Consider the following 12,035-nt stretch of genomic DNA (forward strand, 5'->3'; position numbering starts at 1 on the left):
GAGGAAAGGTGCCATTGTAGGGAACTAAGGGAAAACACCATCATACAGCAGTTTTAATGTATTATTCAAGCAAGGTATTAGTGATCTGTGGAATGCAGCGGTGTATAGTTGAAGGTACTGCATGTATGACAGCAGGCATACATACAACTATTATTGACAAATGGTGCAGGTGATTGAGGTTGCCAACTAAGAATGTCAGGATGTGAGAGTAATTTAATATTGATTGATAAACAAGCAGAGGAGGCTGGTGGGAGGCCCTACAGGAGGATGGACTCATTGTAATGGCTGGAACGGAAAAAATGCTTTTCATATCTTTGATGTGCTTGATACCTTTTCATTACTTCCATTCCAGCCATTACAATGAGCCCGTCCTCCTGTAGCTCCTCCCACCAGCCTCCTCTGTAAACAACATATCTTTAAAGTACCACAACAGCACATGTTTTATTTATTTTTTATCACTTAAAGACGATGCCCAAAGCTTACCCATGATGTTGCACAACGATTTAAGTCAATAAGTTAACATTTTAGTCAAAGTAGGATACACAGTGCCTTCAGAAAGTATTCATACCCCTTGACTTATTCAACATTTTGTTGTGTCTGAATTCAAAATGGATTAAATATATTTATTTCTCTCACCCATCTACACACAATACCCCATAATGACAAAGTGAAAACATATTTTTTGAAATGTTTGGTAATGTATTGAAAATTAATACATACATATCTAATTTACATAAGTATTCACACCCCTGAGTCAATACAGAATAGAATCACTTAGAATTAGAATCACTTTTGGCAGCAATTATACAGCTGTGTTTTTCTGGGTAAGTCTTTAAGAGCTTTGCACACCTGGATTGTACAATATTTGCACATTATTATTTAAAAACTTCTTCAAGCTTTGTCCTCCCTTCAGAAAATCAGATCACAACTCCATTCTGCTCGTCTATTCCAATAGGCAGAAACTCAAACAGAAAGTACGCTTGCTAAGGTCTATTCAACTTTGGTCTGACCAATCGGAATCCATCCTTCAATATTGTTTTGATCACGCGGACTGGGATATGTTCTGGGTTACTATAACTCTGAGAATAACATTGACGTATACACTGTGACTGAGTTCATCAGGAAGGGGATATTCCCATTATGACTATTAAAACCTAACCAAACCAAAAACCTTGGATAGATGGCAGCATTCGCAAAAAACTGATACCGCGAACCACCGCATTTAACTATGGCAAGGTGATTGGGAATACGGTTGAATACAAAACAGTGCAGTTATTCCCTCCGTAAGGCAACCAAACAGGCAAAACGTCAGTACAGAGACAAAGTGGAGTCGCAATTCAACGGCTCAGACACGAGAAGTCTGAGGCAGGGACTCCAGACAATCACGGATTACAAAGGATGAAGACCAGCAACGTTGCGGACACCGACATCTTGCTGCCGGACAAGCTAAACCCTTTCTTCACCCGCTTTGAGAATAACACAGTGCCACCGACGGGGGCCGCTCCCAAGGACTGTGGGCTCTCTATCTCTGTGGCCAACGTGAGTAAGATATTTAAGCGTGTTAACCCTTGCAAGGCTGCCGACCCAGATGGCATCCCTAGCCGCGTCCTCAGAGCATGTGCAGACCAGCTGACTGGAGTGTTTATGGACATATGCAATCTTTCCCTGTCCTGGTCTGCTGTCCCCACTTACTTCAAGATGTACACCCTTGTTCCTGTACCCAATAAAGCAAAGGTAACTGAACTAAATGACTATTGCCCCTTGGCACTCACTTCTGTCATCATGAAGAGATTTGAGAGGCTAGTTAAGGATCATATCACCTCCACCTTACCTGACACCCTAGACCCACTTCAATTTGCATACCGCACCAATAGATCCACGCCATGCAATGGCCATCACACTGCATACTGCCCTATCCCACCTGGATAAGAGGAATACCTATGTCAGAATGATGTACATTGACTACAGCTCAGTTTTCAACACCATAGTACCCTCCAAGCTCATCATTAAGCTTGGGGACCTGGGTCTGAACCCTGACCTGTGCAACTGGGTTGTGGCCTTTTGAATGGGCCGTCCCCAAGTGGTGAAGGTAGTAAGCAACATCTCCACTATGCTGATCCTCATCACAGGGGCTCCACAAGGGTGTGTGCTCAGCCCCTGACAGGGTCACAGTGGAGAATGTGAAAGGCTTCAAGTTTCTCGGCGTACATATCACTGACAACCTGAAATGGTCCACCCACACAGACAGTGTGGTGAAGAAGGCGCAACAGTGCCTCTTCAACCTCAGGACCCTGAAGAAATTCGGCTTGGCGTGTAAGACCCTCACAAACTTTTACAGATGCACCATTGAGAGCATCCTGTCGGGCTGTATCACTGCCTGGTACGGCAACTTTACCGCCCACAACCGCATCACTGGGGGCACACTGCTTGCCCTCCAGGACACCTACAGCACCTGATGTCACAGGAAGGCCAAACAAATCACCAACAAGGACATCAACCACCTGAGCCCAAGCCTGTTCACCCCGCTATCATTCAGATGGCGAGGTCAGTAAATGTGCATCAAAGCTAGTATCATGAGACTGAAAAACAGCTTCTATCTAAAGGCCATCAAACTGTTGGCCTTTACCCATCGCTAGCCGGCCTCCACCAAGTACCCTGTCCTGAATTTAGTCACTGTCATTAGCCGGATACTAACCGGTTACTCAAACCTGCACCATAGAGGCTGCTGCCCTATGTACGTAGACATGGAATCACTGGTCACTTTAATTATGTTAACATACTGTTTTACTCATTTCAAATGTACAGTTGAAGTCGGAAGTTTACATACACCTTACCCAAATACATTTAAACTCTGTTTTTCAGAATAAATTACATTTAATCCTAGTAAAAATGAACTGTTTTAGGTCAGTTAGGATCACCACTTTATTTTAAGAATGTGAAATGTCAGAATAATATTAGAGAGAATGATTTATTTCAGCTTTTATTTCTTTCATCACATTTCCAGTGGGTCAGAAGTTTACATACACTCAATTAGTATTTGGTAGCATTGCCTTTACATTATTTAACTTGGGTCAAACATTTTGGGTAGCCTTCCACAAGCTTCCCACAATAGATTGTGTGAATTCTGGCCCATTCCTCCTGACAGAGCTGGTGCAACAGAGTCAGGTTTGTAGGCCTCCTTGCTCGCACACACTTTTTCAGTTCTGCCAAGACATTTTCAATAGGATTGAGGTCAGGGCTTATGTCCTCAAACCATTTTGCCACAACTTTGGAAATATGCTTTGGGTCATTGTCCATTTGGAAGACCCATTTGCGACCAAGCTTTAACTTCCTGACTGATGTCTTGAGATGTTGCTCCAATAAATCCACATAATTTTCCTGCCTCATGATGCCATCTATTTTGTGAAGTGCACCAGTCACTCCTGCAGCAAAGCACCCCCACAACATGATCATGCCACCCCCGTGCTTCACGGTTGGGATGGTGATCCTTGGCTTGCATGCCTCCCCCTTTTTCCTCCAAACATAACAATGGTCATTATAGCCAAACAGTTATATTTTTGTTTCATCAGACCAGAGGACATTTCTCCAAAAAGTACGATATTGGTCCCCATGTGCAGTTGCAAACTGTAGTCTGACTTTTTTTATGGCGGTTTTGGAGCAGTGGCTTCTTCCTTGCTGAGCGGCCTTTCAAGTTATGTCGTTATGGGACTTGTTTTAATGTGGATATAGATACTTTTGTACTATGTTTCCTCTAGCATCTTCACAATGTCCTTTGCTGTTGTTCTGGGATTGATTTGCACTTTCGCACCAGAAATCCTATAGAACTGCAAGAATCCTATAGGATTCAATGATTACTTTTTATTTCCAATAGGAAAAAAGGATTCCAATAGGATTTCAATAGGATTCTGATAGAGGTGACACAAAATCCTATAGGTGCTACGCTCGTTAGATGAATTAAACAGGTGCAGCGTGGTAGGCAAACATCTTACTTTGATTGAAAATTAACACCAAAAAAATACAAAACAAATGTAACGTTCTGCAGGCTATACAGCAACTAACAAAATCAAGATCCCACAAACTAAGGTGGAAAACAGGCTGCCTATGTATGATCCCCAATCAGAGACAATGATAGACAGCTGCCTCTGATTGGGAACCATACCCGGCCAACAAAGAAATAGAACACGTAGATTACCCACCCTAGTCACACCCTGACCTAACCAAAATAGAGAATAAAAAGGATCTCTAAGGTCAGGGCGTGACAATAGGACTGCAAGAATCCTATAGGATTCTATTGGAAAAATCACTCATCCTATAGGATTTTTTGACTAAGGATGCCATTCCATGAGAGCAGCATTTGTTTTTTAACTCGAAGCAATGAGTTCAATTGGTCCTCCATGACAACAAAATAATCATAAACAATAATAAATCCTTAGTTGTGGGTCATGCTCAGGTTAAACAATTTGGCTAATCTATATTTCCAAGTGCTATTCTTGAAGATCAAGGGTTATTCAATTAATTGGAATGAATAGAAATTTGACAAACCTGATTTTTAATGTAAAGATATAACCTAATCGTATTATTTACTGTATTAAAGTAGAATGCAATGGATTAGAAGAATCCTATATAACCAACCCATAAAGTAAAATGCAACATCTATTAATGGCCAGCTATGTAAACTTTAACATTGATTTATCCTGCAATAGCCTAGATGTCTTTCAATTGGCAATATTTATTTTTGTCTCCTTCTAATGCCAATTAAGGGGAAAGTAATCTTTAAAAAGTAACTGAAAGTAATCAGATTACGTTACTGAGTTAGGGTAATCCAAAGGTATATTACTGTTACTGATTACAATTTTGGAGGGGTAAGTAGTAACTGTAACAAAATTACATTTAGAAAGTAACCTACGCAACCCTGGGTACATCATTTGCAGCGTGCATCATGAGCAAAGTCATGTATGTAGCCTATCATTTTACTTCCCAAATCAGGGTCTGATTTGGCTTTGCTGTATCACAGCCGAATACTCCTAGCAGCCTACCTACAAAGGTTGCACCTGTCCATTACAATATGGAAAAGCGCATGTCTCTAAATCTTTCAATAGTAATCCATATTACCGGAGCTTCATCTTATTTCTATTGCGGATTCGAGGCCGCAATTTATGGAAAATGTTAACCATTTGGAGATATCAATAGATGGCAAAGTCAAAGATACTGGTTTTCCCTAAATGTTTATGACAACTCCAGCTGCAGAACCAGCCATAGCCTAGCTCTTTTGAATACAGTGTAGTTTAAAAAAAACCCAGCAACAACAGATAACATTAGCTAGCTAGATAAGGTTAGCGTGCTAGCTAGCGACACTGACAGCTGTCAGTGCCCTATTTGATGATGTTTCTCCACTCTACGTGGAAATCACCTTGATGTTCCTTCCCACCCCCAATTCGTGAATGTGTATTGCTTGTGTCATTCTTCAGAGATGTAACCTAAACAAGCATTTCGGCTCTAGAACAGGAATTACGTCAGAATAGGGGCGGCATTGGTCAGTGGATTACATCATTCTGATTACATTAGAAGTTCCAGTGCATGGTGAGGGGTCATTTGAAGCAGAGTTGTGTGCTGGCTATAACTAATAGTATGACCCCTACTGATGACAGCTCATTTTTCAGTTTTGATGAAAAAGTCTTGCTTTTATTGCTGGCCATAGCTCATACAACGGTTATTATGTCCAACAAACAGATGGTATTTTAAAAAACAGTGCTTGCTTTTCAAGAAACATCACTTGCTTGTTTTTTCATGTTGAATGATGTAAAACATATGGATAGGATTTGCAAGTGGGACATTTTGGTAACACTTTATTTTAAGGGTACCCAATAAACCATTTAGAAGGCATTTATAAATTGTATATTTACTTAAAGATCCTGTGTTGTTGCTTATTCTTTTTCCAGGTTGTGGTACTAATGGATTGTCTACCAAAGGCATACCCATCTTATTGTGAGAAATTACACTGGTCACTCACAACATTTATAAAGTATTTATAAAGTATAACTAGGGCTCACTTTAGATTAGGGACTGCAAAAATACTTTACTAATGATTAGTAAATGGTTTATAAATGTGGAGGTAATGAGTAATAAATGGTGAACACAGAATTTATACTTTCTTTTTTAATGGTTTATTAGATACCCTTAAAATAAAGTGTTGGCCAATTTTTCTCTCATGTTCTTTTTGGGAGATTTGTTCATCAGAATGGTATCATCTGTCATTTTCCTGTGTACAGTGCTCACCACTATCACATCTCACCAGAAGATGTTGCTCTTGGTCCAAACACACAACTAACCAGTGCCTACTCTATATTCCGTCTTCCGGTTTTTCATGTAAAGGGGGAAATATGAAAAGAGAACATGAAAATAGCCAGACATTCCCCTCTTCCTCTTCTTGCCCATTTATTGATCTTTAGTTTTCTGAGGTTCATTGGCCACTGAGACTGCGGTTGTTTTTATGCTCCGTGTCAGAGGAGTTCTCAGAGAAAGAGCTAATCCTGTGTGATTTCAGGTGGAAAGGGTTGTAATAGGCACAGCCAACGGTCTGTTTTTCAAACTGAGTGAAAACAGTAACAGAAAAACTGACATGAGACACTGGAGCTCTAACAGACTGTAAGAGGTTCATTTCCACCAGCACCTTGAATGAAACTCCTCAAGGACCCCAGTGAGAAATAAATAAAGTGAAAAATAGATTATACCATATACAGTATCCAAACAGTATTCCCTATGCAGAGGGCAGAGGAGGATAGACACACCATCTTAGCAGGGTATGTGTCTACAGCTGGGCCTCAAGGGAGGGGATGCTGCCAAGTGGACAAGCCCCCCCAGTATCTGGAGAGTCTTGAGGATTATGGTGGTCATGATGGTGCTTAAATCTATGGGGTGCTGGGGGGATGGCTGTGCTCTGACACACTTCCTCACCGCAGAACAGGAATCAGTCAAGGATATCCAACCGAACATCAGTCATGCATGAGGAACAGCCAGCGAGTAGAATGAACTCGTTCATCCGTGCAGCTCCCGAGGGGGATATGGGGGATGAGGAGGATGGGGAAGGAGGGGGATACTGGACAGACTACAAGTACACAGACAATACAACACACACCCAGAAGACTGCCATTATTTGAAGTGAATTTCACTGGGCCTCCAGAGTGGCGCAGAGGTCTAAGGCAATGCATTGCATCCCTTGAGGCGTCACTACAGACCCGGGTTCGAATGTTTTTCCCCCATTCTTCCACTTTAAATCCCACTTTCTTGCTCTCTCTGCACTCCCCCTTTCTGCCCCCCCTCTCTCTTGTCCCTCTGTTTATCTCCCTGGCCCTATCTCTGTCTCAATGATTCCCCTTCTCTCTCTGTCCGCCCCCCCCCCTCTCTCTTGCTCTCTCTCTTTACGCCCCTCCCCCTCTCATAAGTTGTATATTTAATTGTGTTGATGGTGTTCATGTGTATTGTGTATTTATGTATGCTGTGTCAAATAATTCAGCATTAAGTGCTATTCATACTATTTGAATTTGAAATAAACCTCTCTTTCTCTCTCAAACTCTCTCCTCCCCAAGGACATTGCACAGCTGTGAATCCATTTGCACCATGAGGGACCACCATCCTGTCTCTGCGGGACATAGAAGGCTTCCGCTCCACAGCTGATCCATGGTGGAGGCACTATCATGGAGGCCAGCTGCAATAGCTTGCTTACAAACTTGTTTACGTATCATAACAACAGATTTCATAGACACTGTATGTTGTCAAAGGAGGTCTTACCCATTTTTACAGTATATATCATGACCGTGGCTGTCTGAAATGCAAAGTGTTAAAACGTTACAATCCCAAGATAAAGAACATACGCTGCGAGGAGGCTACTTGTTTACATTTCATTACCATATCCAACATCCCATATTCAGTGGGATGGTTATACTGCATAGGGCCTCCCTTTCTCCCTTTATAAAATCACCATGGTAGCTCTCTGACCCAACAGGGAGGAGAGTAAAACGAAAAAGAAGACACTGCTTTTATGAGGGAAATTTAGCCATAAATGAGAGCGGGTGTGAACACAGAGGTACCCTGACGGGGAGGAGAGTCAGAGAGTTCATGGTAGCAGTTATAGCCTCAATCCAGCCAATAATGATTCAACACTGATTGGGGCCTAAGTCTCAGGCTGCAAAATAATTGGGGAAATGTTGTATAGCAAGAAAGCAAACAAACAACAAACTTTGAACCATTTGTCATCTTCTGTTTCGATCTTCTTTCAAAATAAATACAGTGGGCCCTGAGGGACCAATAAAAACTGCACAAAGAGAGACACTCTGTGAGAAACCCAAGCACATTAAAGAGATTTTCTGGAAGTTTCGTATAATTTCAGCCAGTAGTTTTGAAAGTACAGATCAAGAGCCAAAACGGCTCCCCGAAAATGTTGCACAATTGTGTACAACCCCATCACGTCATTGTTCTCAAGCCTCTGTAGCGTGTGCCCAAAGAGATTTTAAAAAATCTATGGTGTTCCTGTGGTGTGCATGTTGGGTGTGTATGTTAGTCTCACCCCATGCAACCTCATTGGACAACACTGGGCCGACCTGATCCCCACCTCCCACTTTAACCTGGCAAACTCATTGGACATCATTCCACTTGCCAATCAATATTGTCTATCACGTTTGATTGTTGCAGGCCAGTTCCTGACTTTCCGTAGTTGCAAGTATGGTCTCATCAGACTAGTACGGCAAACAAGCAAGTGAATGTGATTATGTATTTTTATACAATGGAAAAGTTATAGTTATATGTTTGCATTACATTTCCTATCCCTTGAAAGTTGTGTATTGATTATATATAGCATTTGCCTACATGATGAATGATGATCGCTGGAAATCAATTGCAATGTTGGATTATTACCCCATACCTGTATAAAAACAAATGTGGCTGTCTATCAATAATGACAAAACACCTGGCACTGAAGGCGGTGTAGCTTTATTTAACTCTCTGCAAACTGGAAACGATTTATCCGGAGGCTGCATTCATTGTAGCTGGGGATTTTAACAAGGCTAATCTGAAAACAAGACTCCCTAAATTTTATCAGCATATCGATTGCGCAACCAGGGGTGGAAAGACCCTGGATCATTGTTACTCTAACTTCCGCGACGCATATAAGGCCCTGCCCCGCCCCCCTTTCGGAAAAGCTGACCACGACTCCATTTTGTTGATCCCTGCCTACAGACAGAAACTAAAACAAGAAGCTCCCACGCTGAGGTCTGTCCAACGCTGGTCCGACCAAGCTGACTCCACACTCCAAGACTGCTTACATCACGTGGACTGGGAGATGTTTCGTATTGCGTCAGACAACAACATTGACGAATACGCTGATACGGTGTGCGAGTTCATTAGAACGTGCGTTGAAGATGTCGTTCCCATAGCAACGATTAAAACATTCCCTAACCAGAAACCGTGGATTGATGGCAGCATTCGTGTGAAACTGAAGGCACGAACCACTGCTTTTAATCAGGGCAAGGTGTCTGGTAACATGACTGAATACAAACATTGCAGCTATTCCCTCCGCAAGGCTATCAAACAAGCTAAGCGCCAGTACAGAGACAAAGTAGAATCTCAATTCAACGGCTCAGACACAAGAGGCATGTGGCAGGGTCTACAGTCAATCACGGACTACAGGAAGAAACCCAGCCAAGTCACGGACCAGGATGTCTTGCTCCCAGGCAGACTAAATAACTTTTTTGCCCGCTTTGAGGACAATACAGTGCCACTGACACGGCCTGCAACGGAAACATGCGGTCTCTCCTTCACTGCAGCCGAAGTGAGTAAGACATTTAAACGTGTTAACCCTTGCAAGGCTGCAGGAAAAGACGGCATCCCCAGCCGCGCCCTCAGAGCATGCGCAGACCAGCTGGCCGGTGTGTTTACGGACATATTCAATCAATCCCTATACCAGTCTGCTGTTCCCACATGCTTCAAGAGGGCCACCATTGTTCCTGTTCCCAAGAAAGCTAAGGTAACTGAGCTAAACGACTACCGCCCCGTAGCACTCACATCCGTCATCATGAAGTGCTTTGAGAAACTAGTCAAGGACCATATCACCTCCACCCTACCTGACACCCTTGACCCACTCCAATTTGCTTACCGCCCAAATAGGTCCACAGACGATGCAATCTCAACCACACTGCACACTGCCCTAACCCATCTGGACAAGAGGAATACCTATGTGAGAATGCTGTTCATCGACTACAGCTCGGCATTCAACACCAGAGTACCCTCCAAGCTCGTCATCAAGCTCGAGACCCTGGGTCTCGACCCCGCCCTGTGCAACTGGGTACTGGACTTCCTGACGGGCCGCCCCCAGGTGGTGAGGGTAGGCAACAACATCTCCTCCCCGCTGATCCTCAACACTGGGGCCCCACAAGGGTGCGTTCTGAGCCCTCTCCTGTACTCCCTGTTCACCCACGACTGCGTGGCCATGCACGCCTCCAACTCAATCATCAAGTTTGCGGACGACACAACAGTGGTAGGCTTGATTACCAACAACGACGAGACGGCCTACAGGGAGGAGGTGAGGGCCCTCGGAGTGTGGTGTCAGGAAAATAACCTCACACTCAACGTCAACAAAACTAAGGAGATGATTGTGGACTTCAGGAAACAGCAGAGGGAACACCCCCATCCACATCGATGGAACAGTAGTGGAGAGGGTAGCAAGTTTTAAGTTCCTCGGCATACACATCACAGACAAACTGAATTGGTCCACTCACACAGACAGCATCGTGAGGAAGGCGCAGCAGCGCCTCTTCAACCTCAGGAGGCTGAAGAAATTCGGCTTGTCACCAAAAGCACTCACAAACTTCTACAGATGCACAATCGAGAGCATCCTGGCGGGCTGTATCACCGCCTGGTATGGCAACTGCACCGCCCTCAACCGTAAGGCTCTCCAGAGGGTAGTGAGGTCTGCACAACGCATCACCGGGGGCAAACTACCTGCCCTCCAGGACACCTACACCACCCGATGCTACAGGAAGGCCATAAAGATCATCAAGGACATCAACCACCCGAGCCACTGCCTGTTCACCCCGCTGTCATCCAGAAGGCGAGGTCAGTACAGGTGCATCAAAGCTGGGACCGAGAGACTGAAAAACAGCTTCTATCTCAAGGCCATCAGACTGTTAAACAGCCACCACTAACATTGAGTGGCTACTGCCAACACACTGTCAATGACACTGACTCTACTCCAGCCACTTTAATCATGGGAATTGATGGGAAATGATGTAAATATATCACTAGCCACTTTAAACAATGCTACCTTACATAATGTTACTTACCCTACATTGTTCATCTCATATGCATACGTTGATACTGTACTCTATATCATCGACTGCATCCTTATGTAATACATGTATCACTAGCCACTTTAACTATGCCACTTGGTTTACATACTTATCTCATATGTATATACTGTACTCGATATCATCTACTGTATCTTGCCTATGCTGCTCTGTACCATCACTCATTCATATATCCTTATGTACATATTCTTTATCCCCTTACACTGTGTATAAGACAGTAGTTTTTTTGGAATTGTTAGTTAGATTACTTGCTCGTTATTACTGCATTGTCGGAACTAGAAGCACAAGCATTTCGCTACACTCGCATTAACATCTGCTAACCATGTGTATGTGACAAATAAAATTTGATTTGATTTGATTTGATTTGAGCCTGATGACTCAGGATTATGAATGTCAGCTGCAACAGCAAGTAAAATCAATCTTAACGGAGAGCTTCAGTCTTGAAATGGGTGGCTAGTATATATATATAAACTATAGGCATTGTAGGCATTGTATTTGGGACAAATAATTTGCTTAATCCTAAACCTCCTATACATGTTGCAATGAATACTGTTGCAATTGAGCAAGTTGAGGAAAATGAACTGCTTGGTGTAACCCTGGATTGTAAACTGACATTTTCAAAACATATTGATGCAATGGTTGGTAAAATGGGGAAAGATCTGTCCCATTGGCAATTTT

General features: G+C 43.0%; 1 protein-coding gene across 1 annotated transcript in view; it reads left to right on the forward strand.

Annotated features, from left to right (window-relative positions):
- LOC112231355 (lys-63-specific deubiquitinase BRCC36) overlaps positions 1–8,489 on the forward strand; it is a 43,033-nt gene extending 34,544 nt beyond the window's left edge. The window contains exon 8 of the mRNA XM_024398079.2: positions 7,587–8,489. The gene's annotated coding sequence lies outside the window, so the exon portion shown is untranslated. The remainder of the gene's footprint in view (positions 1–7,586) is intronic.
- The last annotated feature ends 3,546 nt before the right edge of the window (positions 8,490–12,035 follow it).

Source organism: Oncorhynchus tshawytscha, linkage group LG33 (genome assembly GCF_018296145.1).
Source record: "Oncorhynchus tshawytscha isolate Ot180627B linkage group LG33, Otsh_v2.0, whole genome shotgun sequence".
NCBI classification, from domain to species: domain Eukaryota; kingdom Metazoa; phylum Chordata; class Actinopteri; order Salmoniformes; family Salmonidae; genus Oncorhynchus; species Oncorhynchus tshawytscha.